This window comes from Chelonia mydas, chromosome 3, assembly GCF_015237465.2.
Source record: "Chelonia mydas isolate rCheMyd1 chromosome 3, rCheMyd1.pri.v2, whole genome shotgun sequence".
NCBI classification, from domain to species: Eukaryota; Metazoa; Chordata; order Testudines; family Cheloniidae; genus Chelonia; species Chelonia mydas.
Window position 1 is genome coordinate 151,481,414 of NC_057851.1, and position 14,537 is coordinate 151,495,950.

Genomic DNA, 14,537 nt, shown 5'->3' on the forward strand with positions numbered 1-14,537 from the left:
CATCCACACCTTCCAAAGTTGGAGGGATTTAGATCCATTGATTCAATTGGAGAGCTGAGTTAGGGCTTAGCTGAGAAGTTTAGAGTCATATCCAGATTTGGAAACCCACTGCCCTGCCCAGATTTGGGGGTGTTCTCAAGTTGTTTAGCTCTATCTCAACTAGGAATGCCTTTCCTTCTGCACAAGAGCAGCTGTCAGTTGGGAAAAGTGCTTCCTCACACAGCTGGGTGAGACTCCTCATTGGTTGCAGTCATGTGCCAGATGCATGCAAAGGACTAGTCCTGACGCTAGGTGGAGAGATTCTGTCTACTTCTGGCCTGACACAGCACCCAGCACTGCTGCTGGTGAAGAAGTCAAGTTGACGTGACTCTTGCTGTGGCCCCCTTCCCCCTTAGGGTTGTCAAAGAGCACAGTAGTAGAACAGCTCATGAAAGCATCACCCACAGTCAGGAATGATAGAGAAGAAGGGTTGAGGGCCACCTCAGAAGAACAGCCCTGAATCCACAGATATGGGAGCTCAGACAAACAAGTGTCCTCCCGGGCCTTCTGTGTCATTTTCCAGCCCCATTCCTGATCCGGCCATGAGATGAGGAGGGAGAGGAGCAGAGGTTTCAAAGACTCCCAGGCTTTGCCAGAGCCCCAGAGTTTTAAAGAGCAACTGGTTCCTGACTTAGTTATTCTGCACAAAAGGGGAGTGTGAGGATTTTTTTTTGTACTGGTCTCATGGCCTTCCCAAAGCCACATGTGGACACACACATGCATTCACACATGGATATATGTGCTCTCTCACCTGGGGCCTTCTGTTACTGAAAAAACACTCATTCAGAGGAATAAAACCTTCTGAGAGCCCCCTTGCTTCACAAAGGCTCTCAAGAGCTTTGTTATCCCAAGCCACACATTTCTGAGTCACATTTTAACCCCAGTGTAGTTCTGGTTTTAACCTAAGCCATATCACCCTTCTCTAAAAGTACCGAACGTTCCTTTGAGTCCTATCCCTTCCAACAAACACAACCCACCTTCCCTCGAATTCCATTCCAGCCATCTTCATTCACAGTATTTTGTTTTTTAAGCCCACTGGCCACTTTGGGCAGATGATTCATCGATTTTGAGGTAAAAAAAGGACCACTGTGATTATCTAGTCTGGTGTCCTGCATAACACAGGCCAAACAGCCTCACCCAAGTGATTCCTGCACAATGCCTGGCACTTCTGTTAGAGCTATAGAATATATTTTAGAAAGGCATCCAGGGTTGATTTAAAGACTTCAGGTGACAGAGAATCTACCATCTCCCTTGGTAAATTGTTCCAGTGGTTAATTACCCACACTGTGAAAAAGCTGCACCTTACTTCTAATCTGAATTTGTCTGGCTTTGGCTTCCAACTCCTGGATCTTGTTATGCCTTTTCTGCTAGATGAAAGATACTTCTGTTATCAGATGATCATCTCTATTGGTCAATATGCCTCCAACATTGGGTAAGGAGAGCAGAAGCACTAATATTCAGATGAGAGCCTGGCTTCTGGTTTTGTTGTGAACATTTCACACAGGATTATTAAAAACTTCATTTAGATTCACTGAAACGGCTAATATAGCTTCCCCATGTTTTATAGCAGTGGTTCTTAACCTGGGGTGCACGCACTCCTTGGGGTACGAGATGCCCTTTCTGGGGGTGCCAGACATGCCAGATTTTTTAGAAGGTAAATCATCGAAAACACAAATTAAGCACAGACACGTAAGTACAACTACTTTGTTTCATCAAATCTATGTATTTATTAACATTATACATTTAACGATTACTGTAATATACAAACAAAAATATATCTAGGTTTAAAGAACTGACCTACTTCAACAGTTTTTGACAAGGAGTGCAAGAACATATTTTGAGAACCAAAGGGATGCAGGCTGCAGTAAAGGTTAAGAACCACTGTTTTATAGAGTATTATTGCCCTTCTGTGTAGTTAAAGTCCTTTCCTCTTAGGACCTTTAACAATCCCCTGGAAAGACCAGGAGTGTCTTGTCTTGTTATTTAATTTAAAAAAGCAATTTCATTTCAAAGAAATCAGATGAAATTCAGAAATAGCTCTCAGCTGACAGAGAAAGAACATTCCTTTTTGACTTGCATTTTTCAATACAATGGAAATAAATCTCATGTAATGTACCATAACACGACAGGGAATGGTTTCTCCTTAACAAATACTCATTTGAAACGGTACCTAGGCCTTGTGCATGCTAAGATCTATTTCCCGCAACAGTGTTCCAGCAAAACTGATTACTAATTCCACAACTCAAATTAAAACTAACAGAGCTTGAAGGCTGGGACTGACGCACGCTCTCTCTCTCTCTTCTGATTGATAACAAGGGTTTTTAGTGTGTGTGTATGTGTTTAATTACATTGTTTAACACACTGGGAATAATTTAGCAACTGGCAGTAGAAGATAAGGCAGATAAACTACCTTCCTCCTGCAGAATAACTTCATCAGCTTTTCAGGAATCATGCTTGGATATGCACATGCGCAGACATACAAGATATTGCTCTGTCTGGCTGAAATTCACCCCTGAAAGAGAGCCTACACAAGGCCCATGAACGATGTGGGTTCCGCTTAAACTGGCAGGACTCAATCCTGCACCCATTGAAGTCAATGGTGCAGCTCCCCTTAACTTCAATGCATAGGATCAGACACTCAGACCCTGATATTTTATTGCCTTGCACTGTGCATAGTTATTTACACCTGTGCAGAGGGGGCACAAAAATATACCATTTTGATCTGGCAGCTTCTTACAATTGCTTTCCACTAATGTGAAAGACTATGCAAGGTGCAGGGCAAGGGTGAATCAGGCTCTTGGGGTTTAAATGCGACTTGAGTGTGTTGCGTTCCCCTTATGCTGGACCCCTCCACAACGAGGAATTTCACTCTGTGAGCATTAGAAGGTTTCTTCAAACCAACGTCTGTGTTTGGAGGGAGCAAAGCATGGCACTGTGAAGATCCTGAAACACCCTCTATCATGGACAACCACAGATTGTCTCCCCTTTCATCACAGGGGAAGACAATGCTATCTAGAAGAGGTAAGTCAGATAGGCAGGGGTGCTATGAAAATGTAAGAAGTGATTATGTAATTAAAGATCAGAGGGGTAGCCATGTTAGTCTGTATCCACAAAAACACTGAGGAGTCCAGTGGCACCTTGAAGAGTAACAGATTTATTTGGGCATAAGTTTTCTTGGGTGAAAAACTCACTTCTTCAGATGCATGGAGTGAAAATTACAGATACAGGCATAAATACACTGGCACACAAAGAGAAGGGAGTTACCTTACAAGTGGAGAACCAGTGCTGACAAGGCCAATTCAATCAGGGGGGATGTGGGCCACTCCCAATAATTGATGAGGAGGTGTCAATAGCAAGAGAGGGGAAATTGCTTTTGTAGTGAGCCAGCCACTCCCAGTCCCTGTTCAAGCCCAAATTAATGGTGTTAAGTTTGCAAATGAATCATAGCTCTGCTATTTCTGTTTGAAGTCCGTTTTTGAAGTTATTTTGTTGAAATATGGCTACTTTTAAATCTGTTATAGAATGTCCAGGGAGATTGAAACGTTCTCCTAGTGGCTTTTCTATGTTACCATTCCTGATGTCTGATTTGTGTCCATTTATTCTTTTATGTAGAGACTGTCCAATTCGGCCAATGTACATTGCAGAGGGGCGTTGCTGGCCTTGATGGCATATACCACATTGGTAGATGTGTAGGTGAATGAGCCCCTGATGGTGTGGCTGATGTGGTTGGGTCCTTTGATGGTGTCGCTAGAGTAGATATGGGGACACAGTAGGCAACAGTGTTTGTTACAGGGATTGGTTCCTGGGTTAGTGTTTCTGTGGTGTGGTGTGGTGTGTAGTTGCTGGTGAGTATTTGCTTCACTAGGGGAGCTGTCTGTAAGTGATGACTGGCCTGCCTCCCAAGATCTGTGAGAGTGAGGGATCGTTTTCCAGGATAGGTTGTAGATCGTTGATGATGTGCTGGAGAGGTTTTAGCTGGGGGCTGTACTTGATGGCCAGTCGAGTTCTGTTATTTTCCTTGTTGGACCTATCCTGAAGTAGATGACTTCTGGGTACCTGTCTCGCTCTGTCAATCTGTTTCCTCACTTCCCTAGGTGGGTATTGTAGTTGTAAGAATGCTTGATAAAGATCTTGTTAGGAGTTTGTCTCTGTCTGAGGGATTGGAGCAAATGCGGTTGTATCTTAGGGCTTGGCTGTAGACCAGGGGTTCCCAACTTGGTTCACGACTTGTTCAGGGTAAACTCCTGGCAGGCCGTGAGATCCTTTGTTTACCTGAGCGTCCTCAGGTCCGGCTGCTCGCAGCTCCTGGTGGCTGCAGTTTACCATTCCTGGCCAATGGGAGCTGCGGGAAGCAGTGCGAGCCAGGCCACCTCTTCCCGCAGTTCCCATTGGCCGGGAATGGCAAACCGCAGCCACTGGGAGCTGTGAGTGGCTCTATCTGCGGACGCTCAGGTAAATAAAGCATCTCATGGCCTGCCAGGGGCTTACCCTGAACAAGCCGCGAGCTAAGTTTGGGAACCCCTGCCATAGACAATGGATCATGTGATGTGTCCTGGATGGAAGCTGGAGGCATGTAGGTAAGTATAGTGGTCAGTAGGTTTCTGGTATAGGGTGGTGTTTATGTGACCATCACTTATTTGAACTGTAATGTCCAGAAAGTGGATCTCTTGTGTGGAATGGTCCAGGCTGAGGTTGATGGTGGGATGGAAAGTGTTGAAATTCAGGTGGAATTCTTCAAGGGCCTCCTTCCCGTGGGTCCATATGATGAAGATGTTGTGACGTTGCACCCCAGAAGGCTTTATGGAAATATGCTTATGAAAGTATATATGACATAACTGGAATATGTTTTATGCTACATATGCCATGTAACATATCTCTGTAAAGGTTATGATCTACTGAATCTATTCATCCTATTTGTATTCATGTATCATTTTTGTATTTGAAGTTATGAATATTGGCTGTGTACTGGTTTGATTTCAAGTAACCTTAGTAAAGCATTTGATAAGCTTTTTGAGAAAGGAATGTGCAAATTAAGTGCCCAATCAAGAAACACTTAATGAACAATGGATCTTGGAAGACTCCAATCCACATAAGAAGTTTACTTGAGGAAGTTCAAGGTAGCATGTGAACCATGGCTGCTACCTGTAAGTTCTGAGTCATGCATGGACATGTGACTTGCCCATGTGACTCCAAAACTCCATCTCGTAGCTGGGATTCTACACAGGGGGAGGGAAGGGTGTCCACCCACAAGAGAAAGTCTATTTAAACCCCTGGGAGACCCCTCCATTTTGTCTTCAGCTGGCCCAAGAGATAGCATCTCCACCCCCAAAGATACCTGAAAGAAACTGGAACAAAGGACAGTAACCACAGGGGTATGAGTGATTGCTAGACCCAGACAAGAAAGAGGCTAGTCTGTAAAGAAGCTTACTGGAACATCTCTGAGGGTGAGGTTTCATCTGTAATCACTTTTTTATAGTATTAGGCATAGACTTGCGTGTTTTATTTTATTTTGTTTGGTAATTCACTTTGTTCTGTCTGTTATCACTTGGAACCACTTAAATCCTACTTTTTGTATTTAATAAAATAACTTTTTACTTATTAATTAACACATAGTATGTATTAATAATACTTATTAATTAACCCAGAGTATGCTTTATACAGGGTAAAATGGATTTATTTGGGGTTTGGACGCCATTGGGAGCTGGACATCTGAGTGTTGGAGACGGGAACACTTCTTAAGCCATTTTCAGTGAAGTCTGCAGCTTTTGGGGGATGTGGTTCAGACCTGGGTCTGTATTTGCAGCAGGCAAGCATGTCTGGCTCAAACAAGGCAAGTTTCTAGAGTCCCAAGCTGGCAGGGAAAATGGGTTAGAAGTCATCTCAACACATCAGTTGGCAGTTCCCAAGGGGTTTTCTGTGATCCAACCCGTCACAGATGTCATCAGTGTAGCGCAAGTAGAGGATGGGCGCTAGGGGGCAAGAGCTGAGGAAGCGTTGTTCTAAGTCAGCCATAAAGATGTTGGCATACTGTGGGGCCAATGCAGGTACCCATAGCAGTGCTGCTGACTTGAAGGTATAAGTTGTCCCCAAATCTGAAATGGTTGTGGGTGAGGACAAAGTCACAAAGCTCAGCCACCAGATGTGCCGTGGCCTCATCAGGGATACTGTTCCTGACAGCTTGTAGTCCATCCTCATGTGGAATATTGGTGTAAAGAGCTTCTACATCCATGGTGGCCAGGATGGTGTTTTCAGGAAGATCATCAATGCATTGTAGTTTCCTCAGGAAGTCGGTGGTGTCTCGAAGATAGCTAGGAGTGCTGGTAGCGTAGGGTCTGAGGAGAGAGTCCAAATAGCCAGATAATCCTGCTGTAAGAGTGCCAATGCCTGAGATGATGGGGTGTCCAGGATTTCCAGGTTTATGGACCTTGGGTAGCAGATAGAATACCCCTGGTTGGGGTTCTAGGAATGTGTCCGCACAGATCTGTTCCTGTGCTTTTTCAGGGAGTTTCTTGAGCAGATGGTGTAGTTTCTTTTGGTTCTCCTCAGTGGGATTGGAGGATACTGGCCAGTAGAATGTGGTGTTGGAGAGTTGCCTGGCAGCCTCCTGCTCATAATCTGACTTGTTCATGATGACTATAGCACCTCCTTTGTCAGCCCCTTTGATTATAATGTCAGAGTTGTTTCTGAGGCTTTGGATGGCATTGCATTTTGTACGGATGAGCTTATGGGGCAAGTGATGCCATTTGTTCACAATTTCAGCCTGTGCACGTCTGCGGAAGCACTCTATGTAGAAGTCCAGTCTGTCATTTTGACCATCAGGAGGAGCCCATGCAGAATTCTTCTTCTTGTAGTGTTGGTAGGAGGGTTCCTGTGCGTCAGTGCACTGTTCAATGGTGTATTGAAAATATTCCTTGAGTCGGAGATGGCAAAAGTAGGCTTCCAGATCACCACAGAACTGTATCATGTTTGTGGGGGTGGTGGGGCAGAAAGAGAGTCCCCAAGATAGGACAGACTCTTTTGCTGGGCTAAGTGTGTGGTTGAATAGATTAACAATATTGTTGGGTGAGTTAAGGGTACCACTGCTGTAGCCCCCTGTGGCATGTAGGAGTTTACATAGTTTACTGTCCTTTTTACTCTGTAGAGAAGTAAAGCATGCATTGTAAATGGCTTGTCTCATTTTTATAAAGTCCAGCCACGTGGAAGTTTGTGTGGAAGGTTGTTTTTGTATGCAAGTCTCCAGTTTTGAGAGCTCATTCTTGATCTTCTCCTGTTTGCTGTATGGGATGCTGATCAGGTGGTTCCTCAGTTTCTTTGGGAGTGTGTGGCACAATCTCTCACCATAGTAATTAAAGAAAAGGAGTACTTGTGGCACCTTAGAGACTAACCAATTTATTTGAGCATAAGCTTTCGTGAGCTACAGCTCACTTTCGATGAAGTGAGCTGTAGCTCACGAAAGCTTATGCTCAAATAAATTGGTTAGTCTCTAAGGTGCCACAAGTACTCCTTTTCTTTTTGCGAATACAGACTAACACGGCTGCTACTCTGAAATCAGTAATTAAAGAGTGTCTCATAATGAATATGCACAAGGGTGCTGAATTAAAGGTGCACAGGCAACCTTCATTCTGGCATTTCCTAACTTCAGAGTGCTTGGCTTTGCAATCTTAATGTTCTTTTAATATAGTTTTTGGTGCAATATTATATACCTCACTATTCAATGGCTCTTTCTGCAGTTTTCCACTGAGTCCGAAGTAGAAATAAGCCAGCAAGCAAGAATGAACATTTTGTTCCTACTTCATATTTGAACTATTCAGCCTCTTTTATTGCCCTTCAGGAAATGTTCCCAATCCCTCTTTTACAAATATTTCCACCAAATGTTGGCCTGATGGGCTCTCTGTCTCTTAGGGGAAAACAACTGAACTTAGCCTTATAGGTTGTTAGAATTCTGGGAAATCAACAAATCCTGCCCACCCCTATTTCCCCTCCCGCAGTGTACCTGCATATTTAACCTTGACTACAGCCTGCATTATGCATCACAGGGAAAGTCCTTTTTTCTTTATAGACCCTGTCCTCCAAGGATCTCAAAGCCCTTTATAAACATCAGTGAATTAGCTTCACAGTGCTCCTCTAAGATGGGACAGCATTACTTAATTAACGCCCCACTCCACTGGGAGGAAATGTTGTGCATCTGTACATGTCCTCTGTGTGAAAGCCAATAATGCCTCTGTACATCAAGACTAAACCCACAATGCTATTGTAAGTCTAGCAGATGTTACCTTTCCAGTGGTACATGACACGGCTTTCTAACTCTTAACTGTCCATGAGGAATTCTCATATACTATTCACAAAGTCAAATTTCCTTCATTTTACATATACAACATAGGACATTGCCAGTTACCTTTTTACTGCATCATTTAACTACCGCATACAGTGCAGTCATTGTTATCTTAGGATCTCCACTACCAATTACTTCTGATAACTTACCGTTCCACAGGGAGGTTCTTTAGAGGAAAGCAAACCCATCTTGCTTCTTTGAAAACGCTCTCTCTCACTCTCTCATTTTGGAGTCATATAAGCAAATCCTCCAGGTAACATTATACCTCCAAGACTAAGTTAGAATCCCAAGCCAAATCCCTTTTGTTGCACCTGTGATGCTTTTCCAGTACTAATATTTCTCCTATTTAATCTTTAAATAAGTAGAACAGCAAAGTGAGGTTTTACCTGTAATGCCTCCAGCGACAAAGCGAGAGATGTGTGGTTTTCAGTCTCAGTTCAGTGCTGCTTCTTACAAGAACTGCCCCACCTCCTTGAGTAAATGCTGCCGGGGTGAATCTCAGTTCAGGACCAAGTATAGAGTCCACAGCGCAGGTGAAGCAGGGCCATAGTACACGTCTCTTCTATCTGACCTCTACAATGACCCTGTTTGCTCTCCTATTCAAGTTAATGGTTGGTCTCCTACAGTTTTTGCTACAACAGAGCAGGGTTTCTTGACTGCTGCCAGCTTTCACTTAATCAGTTTTTGTCTTGGCTCCACCAGGAAATGCTGAAGTTATTATTATTGGAGCAGGAATGGGGGATGGACTCTCCACAAAGCGTGAAATCTAGGATAGTGCTTCATTCCTCCACCTGTAATATGAGAAGTAAGTATTTCAGGCCAATACCTATTAATGCTTAAAATCTAATTCTACATCCTTTGTATAACCATAGGTCTGATTCTGCATTGTCCCACTCACTCGAGTAGTTCAATTTACTTTCTATGATATTGCTAGAGTAAGAAAGGATTACTCTTGTGAGTAAGGCTTTCTGGGATTGGACCCCATCTTAACACAGCCTGAAGCCAAGGCTTAAAAATGCACCCAGTAAACACAGCACTTTTGGGACCCCAATTTGAGGCATATGAAAATCAAGCCGTTTTAAGAGGAAATGTGCTCAGCACTTTCTGAAAATCAGGCTCCCTTAAGGGATCTTAAATTAGACACCCAAAAATGGAGCCAGTCAAATCACATATCGCTTTTGAAAATCTTGGCCGGGAATTTTAATCTGAATTGAAGGCTAAATGATATATAGGTGCATTATAGATAGATAATTAGATAGATAATCAAGCCCTAAAAACAAGCAACGGCCCACTCCGGTGAAAAAAATCCAGAGATCTCCAGAGGAGTAGCATATTGGCTTCTGCAGCTGAATCCCCAGCTCTCAGTAGAATAAACATTCTGCCTTTCAAACTATTGCATCATTCTGGAGAAGTTCCATAGGGACTGGAGGAAGTAAATAAATATACAGACACTCAAGAAAGGTGGGTTCAAATGCTGGTCTTTGCCTTGAGCCCTTCTCCAAGTGTAATTATCACCCCTTATTCAAGGTAACAAGTTTAATCACCATGACAAGTGCTTGTTAACAGTGATGGATGATGTGTTCAGGAGTTGCTCAGGATGGTCAGCATTGGGGTTTGACATGGGAAAAAAGTCACCCCAATATTTAGATCCTTATTTCCAAACTTATCCAAACTACCTGAAGAGCTTGGGTGTGGAAATCCCTTTGGGACAGGCTTCCTCTTGATTCTGGGTGGGCTGGAATCCCAGAAGCACAGAGGAAGGAGAAAATGAAGACCAGAGGGCATAGGTGTTGGAGCTAGGGGTGCTGCAGCACCCCCGGCTTGAAGTGGCTTCCATCATATACAGGGTTTACAGTGTGGTTCAATGGCTCTCAGAACCCCCATGATACAAATTGTTACAGCACCCCTGACAGAGGGGGAAAAAAACATTAAGCAAATATTTCAGCTTCTTCATCAACATTCAGTTCAGGTCTGGGTCATACAGAGGATCACTGTTCCTCTAAAAATGTTGCTCGTTCATAACTACTTCTTACCTTGTGAACATTTCGGGGGGGAAGACATTTCTGCATCAGAGTCCTGCTCTCAGTCCGGATTTCAGTGGGAAGCGCATCTGTGTAACTGAGAGCAGAATTTGCCCCAGAGTGCAAAACAGGTGCAGTTTTCCTTTAAGAACAGTTTTGCACTTGTCCTACTACTCCCACATAAATAAAAGCTGATTGCATCAAAAACCGGAATGAAAGTTCCTTTCATTTCAGGCAAGGAGCTCTGAGGTGATAAACACCACTGGTGCCAGCTCATCCGACAAACACCCGTGCTCTGTTAATCACCTGCTCTCTGGGGAAACGGCAGGTATATTCCCCTCCAGGTATTGTGATTCATTGTCTGGAACCAATATCTCTGCTTAAATGGTGGATTAACAATGATTTAAGAAATATTCATTGCAAAGTTGATTAGAAAGCACCATCAGCTGCCTGGCAGGGGATTTTGGTTATTGCAGCATGACACCATTCTGTGACTGTCAGCTTTTCTGTGGAGGGCTGTATTGATGTGTCCATTTTCACAGTGTCTTAAAAGTACTCAGACCCAGGAAGCAGACAGACTTATTTGTTTTAATGAGTGGGTGGATTATTTGCTCTAAGTGTTTGTGATATTTACAAGAAATCAATGAGACGAATAGGCTAATGGCTGAAAAATGCAGGACCATGAATCAGGAGACCTGTGTTCTGTTCTGCCATTGACTTCCTGCGTGACCTTGGTCAAGTCACTTAAACCTCTCTGTGCTTCAGTTTCTCCTTTTGCAAAAGGGGGATACTACTACTTATCTACCTCAGAGGGGGGTTGTGTGAATTAATTAATTAATTAATGACTGCAAAGTGCTTTGGGATCTTGGAAGTGCAAAATACACTGCCATTTTTGTGCTGTCAACTAATGTCTCTGGGTTATAAAAAAAAAAAAATCCAAGGATCAACAACTACTCAATCCTCATTCAGCTATAAATCCTATTGACATCAGTGGGCCAAAAGCTGAGAAGTGATGGGAACCTGCAGCTCCCAATGAAGTTAATAGGTGCTCAGCACCTCAGGATTTGGCCAGATAGAAGTTTTTACTGAGTACGGACTGAGTTTTTACTGAGTACGGACTAAGTAAAGTTGGAGTAAAGACCTCAGGATCTGGTTCAGCAGTTTAGTGGTTAGGGCAGGGAGCTAAGAGTTCTGGGTTTGAGTCCCAGCTTTGCCACTGAATCACTGTACAACTGTGGATATGTCCGTAACCTCTCTGTGGTCTTAGATTGCCCATGTAAAATACCTGCATCAGAAGGGTGTCATGAGAATTAATTCAATAACCTTGGTAAAGCACCTTGAGCTCCTCAGATGGAAGGCACTAGAGATGCTTAGTGTGTTATTCTATATGGTAACGGTAATGAAATATCCTGCTTCAGCATATACAGTCATTACTGCAAAGGCCTGATAGGAATACTCCCCCCGCCATACACCCCCTTCCCACACACACACACACTGCCCCGCACCACACATTTGGCTTAGTGCATTAAGGTGTTTTGGTTGGCTGTTTTGGGGGCTCCATCAGGATGGATTTGATGGGCCAGTAGCCTAAATCCAGTATGACAAGCTCTGTGCTTTTATCTGGAAATGCCATTTCTGCCCATTTATGATGAACGCCGCAGTAGTGCCATTTCTTTGGAGAGAAGGGTTTTCTCTTTCAGATTATGCACAAGTGATGTTAGCCGTCTCCTCTATCTGAAAAGTGAGATTCCAGGGAACAGGCTCACCCGCAGAGGAATAGAAGTGCATTAGATAGGATTAGAGCCAGCTAAAAGTCTTCTGTCAGAACTTTTTTGATGGACAAGGCCTTCTCGACCAACAGGAACATTTTCAGGAAAAATGTACGTGACTAGAAAATTGTCACTTTTTTTGGCAAAAGTGTTTAAAATGAAAAATTGACTTTTGGGGGGGGAAAGTTGGTTTCATCCACATGGGTGGGGGGGGAACCCTTACATTTCTTCCCCCCCCGCCCCCAAACTGGAAAAAAGTGTGAGAGAGTTGTGATGGCGTGGCGGAGGTAAGGGAACCCACTTACTTTTTTAAAGACTTCTCCCCCCCCACTGGAAAAAGGGGAGGAAAATAAAAAGAAACAGAGAAAGTTCAGGGGAAAATATTTCTTCGGACCCTTGTACCCTCTTCTCTCCTTTTTTAAATTCTAGTGAGGACAAAAATTTAAAAGTGCCCCCACCTTTTCCTTTCCCCTCCCTGGTCCCTTTGTTATTTTATTTATGTACGCCCTTTCCTCTTTTATTGCTTTTACCCCTACCTTAATGTGTTATGTCCATGTAGTATTGTCTGGTCCTGCCGCTCTGACGAGTTGCAAAATTGCATAATTCTGCTGGACAGCCCTTGAAACATGCAGTATTTAGAAATTTATGCAAGCTGTAAGTCATTGACCTTTTTGTACTTCTCATTGTTTAGGGTTTTTTTTAATCTAAACAAAACATTTCCTTAAAATTAATTTCTAAAGAAATCCAGGACTTTGAGAAAGTGTCTGGATTTAAATTATGCCAAATCTGAAATGCTAGCTATAGTTTGCCATACTGAACAGTCACTCCTCCAGAAAAGATTTGGGTATACCTGGGAATTTAAATTTCAAAAAACCTAGAAGAGCTCTAGGATTTAAATGTCATTGAGACAATGAACAAAGATCTGGAGTGCTGAGGGAAGTATGCAACTTCTTAACTGGGAAGAATAGCTGCAGTCAAAATGAATAGTCTGCCTAGGATATCATTCTTGTTTCAAAACCCTTCTGTGATGAACCCAGATGAACCACCAGCAGGAATACAGAGGATATTGTTAGAATTTACATGGAATAAGAAAAGACCAAAAGAGAGAGCAGATACTTTGTACAGCGCCATTAAACAAGGTGGACGAGCTATTCCAAATACTCTAGGGTACTAGAGTAGCAGCTCAAAGCAGTAGTGGACTGAGGACACTCTAACCCAGCCAATCACTGGGCCTTTATTGAACAAGAAAACCGTGACAGTGTAAACATTGCTAGGCTACCATGGATTAATAGTAAATCATGTCTGCCAGAAATTTACCCATTTACTTTAGCAAAGGCTACTCTATGGGTCTGGGACAGAACTAGAGATAAGATCAGTTCTTTTTCCTCACCAATGACACCCATTGCAAATAATCCGGATCTTAACTAAAATTACAAACCAGATTGCTTCAAAGATTGGGAAAGCCATGGAATACACATGGTTGGCCAGCTATTCAGTAAAGAAATGTTTCTAACTTATTTGGAGATCAAAACTGACTTTAACTGGTCCACTCTCCCCAGGTATCAGTACTTTCAAATCAGGCTTTATGTTTCCGAACTTTCTAGAAAACCTGTTTTGTACAGACAGCTAACTTTCATAGAAGTGATGGAATCTGGTCAACTAGGGGGAAAAAAACCTCTCTCTAAGTAATTTGTAACATTCTTTGCAGGCAACTCTCCTAACCAAAAAAAAAAAAAAGCCATATATGATGAACTTGGAAAAGGACCTGGAGAGGCAAATTACCCCCCAAACGAATGGGATTTGATGTGGAAAAGACGACCAGCAGTCTTGGCCCGTAGAATAATAAAAGAAAATTTCTTTAGCATACTGTTTCCCACTCATGCCAGTCAGGTTAAAAAATATTTGTAGATTGAATGGGGATAAATGTTGGAGAAATTGCGGTGAAAAAGGAAATGTTATGCATATATGGTAGACATGTCTAGTTATTAGAGAGCATTGGGATACACACATTCTGATATTTGGTTACAGGTCGTATTTATTACCAAATGATCCTTTGGCAATCCTGCTGGGGCTTCCTAGAGGAAGTGGCTTTACAAAAGGAAATGAAGAATTAATCTCTCACCCTCTAGTAGAGGCTCAGTTATTGGTAGCCTCTCATTAGAAAAAGAAAATAGACCAACCATAGAGGATTGGTTCAAAAAAGTATGGGAGGTTATGGTTATGGAAATATTAACACATCAATTATGCGCCCCTCAAAATAGACAGAGGACAGATAGATGCTTAGATATTTGGTTACTTTTTATTCAATACTCAGACAAAATACAGTCATCAGCAAAAAAAATAAAAATAAAAAAACCAGCACAACTGTCCAAAGTT

The 14,537-nt window shown here is 42.7% G+C and overlaps 1 protein-coding gene across 1 annotated transcript in view; it reads right to left on the bottom strand.

The window, feature by feature from the left end:
* The window catches only part of CAPN13 (calpain 13), a 64,484-nt gene extending 55,130 nt beyond the window's left edge, over nucleotides 1-9,354 (bottom strand). The window contains exon 1 of the mRNA XM_043543541.1: nucleotides 8,758-9,354. The gene's annotated coding sequence lies outside the window, so the exon portion shown is untranslated. The remainder of the gene's footprint in view (nucleotides 1-8,757) is intronic.
* Nucleotides 9,355-14,537: the final 5,183 nt, after the last annotated feature.